Source organism: Schistocerca piceifrons, chromosome X (genome assembly GCF_021461385.2).
Source record: "Schistocerca piceifrons isolate TAMUIC-IGC-003096 chromosome X, iqSchPice1.1, whole genome shotgun sequence".
In the NCBI taxonomy this organism is placed as follows: domain Eukaryota; kingdom Metazoa; phylum Arthropoda; class Insecta; order Orthoptera; family Acrididae; genus Schistocerca; species Schistocerca piceifrons.
This window is the reverse complement of record NC_060149.1, coordinates 636,840,433-636,848,425: the sequence shown is the minus strand read 5'-3', so window position 1 is coordinate 636,848,425 and position 7,993 is coordinate 636,840,433.

Here is a 7,993-nt window from a genome sequence, read left to right as displayed (position 1 = left end):
AGCAATGTTTGATTTTAGACGATCTTTCGATGTTTAGCTTTGAAAATACGTCTTTGCGTCATCGACTTTGACCTCTGTTTTATATGCAACAAATAACAGAGGACGCTGGGTGCAAGTGCTACACAATTTAAGAGAGAAATTCGTAGTCTGCTGCATGGAACTGGTCAAAAGACTGATGACCCCCGTCAGGTTCATATGGACGTGAGCCCAGAAACGCTTTACTTCCATATTACAAATTTTACTACACCACGACATATTTCATTAACGCTGGGAAATAGGAACAGAACGTACCATCTTGTCACATAAAACTCGCTCTCATAAGTTCTCAAAATCCCAGTTAGAATTGACGCGTGTGTAAATCCTTCGTCACACTGAATATCGGACGGGTTGATTAGTCGCTGGAGTGCTGCCTATTGTTTCGCAGGCTGACAGATCATGAAGACATCATCTGGCACCGTCGTTCTGTAACAGTTTCAATATGCCTCAAAGCTAAGTCTAGTGGCTTTGATCCGAAGAACGTGGTGACCAGGGAATCGCTCCACGTATTCCTATTTACCCGTCAGCCGACAGGCATTAACACTAATGAGCAGCTCCTAAGTGCATCGAGTAAACATTTCGTCGCACAGATAATGGTTCATCCACTTGAATCTGTAGAGTATTATCTAATAAAGCATTTCATGTTCGTCCATTAATCCCAGGAGAAACTAAAAAGTTGTAGAAAATGAGAAAGTCGGAAATTAAGTATTTCCGGTCCCATATCCGTAAAGCATATTTTTTGCTACGGACGAAGAAAATGACCGTACATTAGTTACACTGATTGGTCCCCTCCAACCAACCAACCAACCACCCTAGTTACACCGTGCATATCCAGTCTGGAAACTATGGCATAATCTTTGAGCACTGCATCAAAAGTTATGTGTCTCTAAATACGAAATATTCGTAATGGCACTCTCGGGAAAATGATATACTAAATCAGAGTAAATCGTTCACTACGAGTAATTTTAACAATCAAATACCGTTTTGTATACTAAAAGTCGTTTTTCAATACCATACAATTTAACTACTTCCCATTTTCCATGAGTGCAAGAGATTTAAGATTGCAATGTATGTCTGCTTCACATTATATCTTTCATTACTCAACATTGAATTTATCAGTTTAACCATTTCTTAGAACTATATTTTTGGCCACACTTACAATCTGCATAATAAAAATGTCTTTCAGATTGTATTTTGTAAGTAGGCAAACTTTTTTTCTAGTTGATTTTCAATCATCTGTCACTGGCCACTATACTTAAGAAACAAAATAAAATGGTAAAAGTTTCAGATACGTCCAAATACTTTTATACTAATCTCACAAGTTGGCTAGTCACCATAAACGAGCGAGAAGGAATTACTGTAAAGCAGCATATGGTAAAGAAGATAGCCTAGGTAGTAACTGTGTAATAGATTACCCACTATGGAGAGCAAAAGTCGAATTCGGCACACAGCGCACCACTGACAAAAAAAGGTTATCATTAAGAAGCTAGGCCGTCTCTCACTCTACACACAATCATCCTTAATCAAGTTCTACTTCTACAACCACAAAGCAGCAACATGCCGTATACAGACGCAGTTCTTCCGTTTACAAGTTAATTTAATCACTCTGAAAGTGAAATCGTTCACAGTCTTGCTACATGTTTGAAATGAGTAGTGCACTAGCCACAACTGGAAGCAGTTAATTCCATAAATTATCTGGGAGTAGGCATTAGGAGTGATTTAAAATGGAATGATCATATAAAGTTGATCGTCGGTAAAGCAGATGCCAGACAGATTCATTGGAAGAATCCTAAGGAAATGCAATCCGAAAACAAAGGAAGTAGGTTACAGTACGCTTGTTCGCCCACTGCTTGAATACTGCTCAGCAGTGTGGGATCCGTACCAGATAGGGTTGATAGAAGAGAGAGAGAGGATCCAACGGAGAGCAGCGCGCTTCGTTACAGGATCATTTAGTAATCGCGAAAGCTTTACGGAGATGACAGAAACTCCAGTGGAAGACTCTGCAGGAGAGACGCTCAGTAGCTCGGTACGGGCTTTTGTTGAAGTTTCGAGAACATACCTTCACCGAAGAGTCAAGCAATATATTGCTCCCTCCTACGTATATCTTGCGAAGAGACCATGAGGGTAAAATGAGAGAGATTAGAGCCCACACAGAAGCATACCGACAATCCTTTCCACGAACAATACGAGACTGGAATAGAAGGGAGAACCGATAGAGGTACTCAGGGTACCCTCCGCCACACACCGTCAGGTGGCTTGCGGAGTGCGGAGTGTGGATGTGGATGTAGATGTAGATTCATTAACGTACATGAAGCAAAATCTTAAGAATCCGCGCAGAGCGAATTTAAAGATTAGGGTGTATTAGAATTATATGTAGGTTACTGAAATTTAGATTAATACCCGTGTTCATTTGAATCAATATTGCCATAAAGCGCACTAAAAATTATATTTTAAGAATAGGCAAAATACTGGGTAACAGTCGCCACGAATAGTGTTGACTGATAGGGAAAGATGGAAGAACCAGTGGAAAAATAACTTTCGATAAACGTCATTGCCACGTCGACTGTCTGAAAATATGCAATGGCATAATGAAATATAGTTGTGCAGAAAGCTGTCAAACAGAAGGTAAAGTTCCTTAAATTTAGGCTGTACTCATATTCCTGCCTACCCATCTTAAAAATCAGTATAGTCTGAAAATATGCCACAAAGTTGTTTAGACAAACTTTTTAAATGCTACTGCGGCAACTGAAGGAACCTTCTTGAAATTGTCTTAGAAAAACTGTAGGAACCCAAACCTTGAGCTACGGTGCGTATCAGTCCGTCTCCATATTCGCACAGTTACCGAAACTGGCGCTTCTTCCATCGATTTGTGACGCTGATTCGAACATAATCTGCAAGTGGCATTACTGTAGCCTCCAATTAGCATTTCTAACTTTCATTTGATATGGACTGAAACTTAAGTTTGGCTCCCACATGTCGCTAATCTCCCTTACCAAGCGAGGTGGCGCAGTGGTTCACACACTGGACTCGCCTTCGGGAGGGCAATGATACAAACCCGCATCCTATCATCCTGATTTAGGTTTTCCCTGATTTATAAAAATCGCTTCAGGCAAATGCCGGGATCATTCCTTTGATAGGCACGGCCTAGTTCATTTTCCATCCTTCTCTAATCCTAACATGTGCTCTGTCTCAATGATCTCGTTGTTGACAGGGCGTTAGACACTAATCTCTTTTCCTATGCAGTAGCAATCTGCCCACTACGTGCGTATTACTTTATATTACTGGAACGTTGTCAATTAATGTAAATTTTACGAACTTGTCGAAGGACAAAGTCCAATCAAATGTATACACTTATTTCGGATTTCAGCTGAACACTTCGAACTTTGAAAATATTGACGTAGAAGTCTTCTTTGTTGTGGAAGTTCTAATGATTAGAACCACTTCTTAAGCTTATGCAGTGGTCTCATACTCTGACTAGGACGATTCTGGTTGCATTCCGCATTCATATTTTTATGAATTTCTCGGGGGAAATATTCTTCACAAAGTAATCAGCACTTTAATATCAAATTTTATTTAAATGATTAACATGGACAGTACTTTGATTTTTATGTCGTTAGCAGTTAATATTTTTCATTAAGTATAATAAATTTGTATGAAACACGCCTGAATTGCACATTCAGTAACATAATTTCACAAGCGTTCAGACTGAGCTTGCTGTAAAAGTAGGAATAACGCTTTACCGCAGCAAGAGTTGCAAATGAAAGATACTAGTTTAAAATTGTTCTACGTGAAATGAGTAACTGCAGCACTGGAATTACCGACTTTTTTACTATTTTATACAACAAAATATGTTTCATTAATATCGTGAAGTGAAACAGACTGAGCTGGCAAATTCGTTGCGGGATGCTTTCACCACTGGTGCAGTAGACCAGTTCGCAAAATAGTTTCAGTCATTAGGACAGACAAAATTAGGCCGGTTTTCTCAGAATGTTCAAAGAATTGAACCAAAAGTCAATATAGGTGTTATTTTCTATTTAGTAATGAAGGCTTTAGGAGTTTCCATCCAAATATGTGACCTCATGTAAGTAGGGGGAGAAATTATATACACCCACTAACTAAAATAACCACTGTCTCGTGCATTGAATGCGAAACAATGTGAGATTCGAGAACTAGGGCTTTTAATTTTGTCTCCACCCTTCTTACTAGCTATTTAATACTGGTGACCTTCACAAGCTACCGAATCTAACGAAAAAAAAATTAATTCTTCAGCGACTAACTAACATGACAAAGTTTTTCGTGAATGTTGTCACAATATCCGCAGCAGCAGGTACAGTAGAACACAATATAAACCGTGGTGCTACACTGCAGTTTTCTATTTGGGCTCTGCCTACAACGAAATTTATGTCTGCTGATTCCCATGGACGAGAAATTGATGTAGTAGACTATGGAAGAAGTTAATCCTTTATTGGTAAGAGAGACCCTGCAGTCTTCTGTGAAGCATTAAGCAAGAGTATGGCACCATATGATACTTACTAAGCCGGTTACCCCAGATGACAACAGACCATGTTGCTGACAAAGGGTCCAGCATTTACACCTTAAGCCACGCATGTTGTGCTCATTCAATGCCGTTGTTTTCTGACTACTACCTGGTGTCATAGACATGGGACGGGAAATATCATCGCTGGTATTGGAGCGCCCCCTTGCTCCGGGAACGCATTGACCGACCGACAAATTGGGCGTATGTTGGTGATTTGACCGACCGACTGACGAACATACGTTGTTGGAATATCAGGCAGGCAGCACCACAGGACGGCCTACCTCAGCCACTCCACCCAACAAATTGTGCTGTGTGTAGCGCTGTCGTGCCACCCTCCCGACAAAAGTTCGTTTTTTGTCACTGCGTGAGATTTTCACCCCCTATTTCTCCTCTTAACGGTTGAGTTTCCAAAAGCAGCGAAACACATTTTTTTATTTCTAACGGAGAAGAAAAGTACAAATTTTCGTAGGTTGAGCTTTTTAATACTTTCATAAAGAAATAATTTCATTCAACTTTTCATCCCCTATTTAACTCCCGTAGGGTGGTGAATTTCCAAAAGCATTGAAACACATATTTTTTTACCTCCAACCGAGAATCCAAATACCAATTTTCATTGATGTAGTTTTAAAAATGCTTCAGTAGATCTTTCATAATGTTTTATATTTTTTAAAAATTCACCCACTGTTCCCCCCCCCCCCTCCCAAATTTCCGAAAGTGCTGAAATACGTAATTATTTATTTCTGATCGAGAATCCAAATACTAGTTTTCGTAGGTCTAACTTCAAAATTGCCTTAACAGCGACTAATTTTCAAAAAACCACTCATTTCCTATTTCACCCTGGAATTTCGACAGAGTTCTTCTTGTGTGACTCCAGTAGTATAAAATCAACACTCTTTCCAAATTTCAAGTTCTATCCTTGGCGGTTTTGGTTGAGCGATGATGAGTCAGTCAGACGGGACATTGCATTTCATACATAGAGATAAGGTGCGAGGCCGACGAAACTTGAAGAACATAGTTTCTGGAGAAATTTAAAGAGTGCAGATGTTTGTGGGACACGTAGTACGAGGAGTATAGCAATATATATGTAAGACATGAAGCAAATTTTTCATTCTTATGACGAGTTCATAATGGTTTCGTATGACGCTAGAGTGAATAAAAGTCCGGTGACATTACGTACTTCTCTGCATTTCCGATACTTATCGGAAATGCAATCTCAAAACCGTCATACTGACATTCAATGGACCTTAATTCGTAAAATATACTTGCTTCATTGTTATAAGCGTTAAAAAAGTCCAGCCTATATCCAAGCTCAGTGCTATGAAGAGCACAGTGTGGGATTTCTTTTTCAGGTCCAATAGTTAATAACTGTTTCATTTTTTTGTGTCTGTTGTTGGATTTATTAGATTTTGTGTGCCACCACTATGTGTAGTCATTATTGTACGAATTTGAAATGAATTTCTTTAACATAAAAGGAATCTTTTATGATATATACATAAATCAGTTAATAACGTGTACATGAACGTCTTTTGTTTCATTTCTTTTGCCTTAACATGATGTATTTCTTCACTCAAGTATAAACCACGTTGCACATTTGAGTAGTCATTTTAGTTAATACTTGTGGGAATATAACAGCACTGAATTTGAGGTTCTCTTAACTTCTGCCACTGACTAGAAACCATAAAGTAGCTAACAGACACTTCTCGCATTTACAGCCTCTCTCATGACTGTATTCTCTTTCGTTAAGGATGATTTTATGATGTTTAGCAGCTATGAAGTGCATGATTCATCCCGTCTTAGGTAATTACGAAAATCACCGGAATCCAGCTGCCAACTGATTAAGTAGCAGAACCTGGGTGAATGTCTTTCCTTGCATTAGCCACTTCTTTGTCCACAGCTTTCTCTCGACGTTTTGGGGATTGTTACCTCTAAAACAGCCAAGTCAAACCCCCATTTCTGTTTCAGTGTAAAAGCAAGCGGGATCTCATAGAGCACAAACACGCAGTAGGTCGAGACGTGTGTTAGGTTGCCACGAAATTGGTCGGTCGATGTGTGTGTGTGTGTGTGTGTGTGTGTGTTGTGTGTGTCTGGGTTCTTTTGGGGAAGGAGCCCAGACAGCGAGGTTATCGGTCTCATCGGATTAGGGAAGGACGGGGAAGGAAGTCGGCCGTGCCCTTTCAAAGGAACCATCCCGGCAATTGCCTGGAGCGATTTAGGGAAATCATGGAAAACCTAAATCAGGATGGCCGGACGCGTGATTGAACCGTCGTCCTCCCGAATGCGAGTCCAGTGTCTAACCACTGCGCCACCTCGCTCGGTTGTGTGTGTGTGTCTGTAGGTACCTTAAGTTACGCTGAGTGATGAGGAGGGAACTTCAGGCTGATGTGAGCACACATGTAAATGTAAGTTTGACAAGCATGCATGATTTAGCACGTTGTGCAAGCATTCGGACTGTTCGAGCTGTCTGAGGCTTGATCGGTTTTCAATCGTGTAAGCTTTTGTAAGCATTCCAAAATGCGTATGCTTGAGCGTGTGTATGGAAAACGTGCTGAGTTATTCAAAGAAACGTTGATGTTGTGTCGATATTCTTAGCGACACTATGTCGAGTGACATGAACCAAATCTATTATAAACTGCTGGAAAAGTTTCGAGTATATGAAAACTAGCCTTGTTCCTAGAGAATTTAATCAAAAGCCTAGCATGGCAAGATAAAGAAGATGTCACATAAATTGTATTTCCAGTAAAACACAAAGCAACTGACCGTATCTCAGACAAACATTCCTTATTGAAAAGAAAAATCGCCCCAAAATCAGCTAGAGAAGGCAAAAGGAAAAAAGAATGAAAAGTGTTTATCAGTCTGTGGCAGGGGGATTTGAAGGACACAAGTGAACACAGTTGTGTATAGATGAGTACTTCAAGTATTCCATAGTATAATCGCAATTTTGCTTCAGTCTCTCGTTTGGTCTTGCAGCTTCTCTGATGATAACGTCCTGATTTTTAGTCGAAGGTGTTGCAAGTAATGGGAGGATTAAACATATTTCTCTCTCTATCCTGAAATTATTATATCAATTTTCCGCCCTTTACAGAGTAACTTAATTGGAGAATATGTTTCTCGTTTTATTAATCAGTTTTTACCCAACGCATCACTTTTCTCTTTATTTTTCTTTTTTTTTACCTCACAACGAAAAAAGCCACAGAAAATGAACAAATCAGGCTACCTTCCATTCGGAAAGTGGGTGCACTGAGGGACTGTTATGTGATTTATAAATTATAGAACGCAGCAATCAGTCGTCCTTTTTTTTGCAGTTTTTATTACAAAAATCCAGGTTTCGGCTAGTGCCTAGTCATTATCAATCCACTATTTTCTAATCTCGGTGCATGTTAGTTCTCTGTTGTTCGGGCGTCAGTCACAGTTCTTTTAATA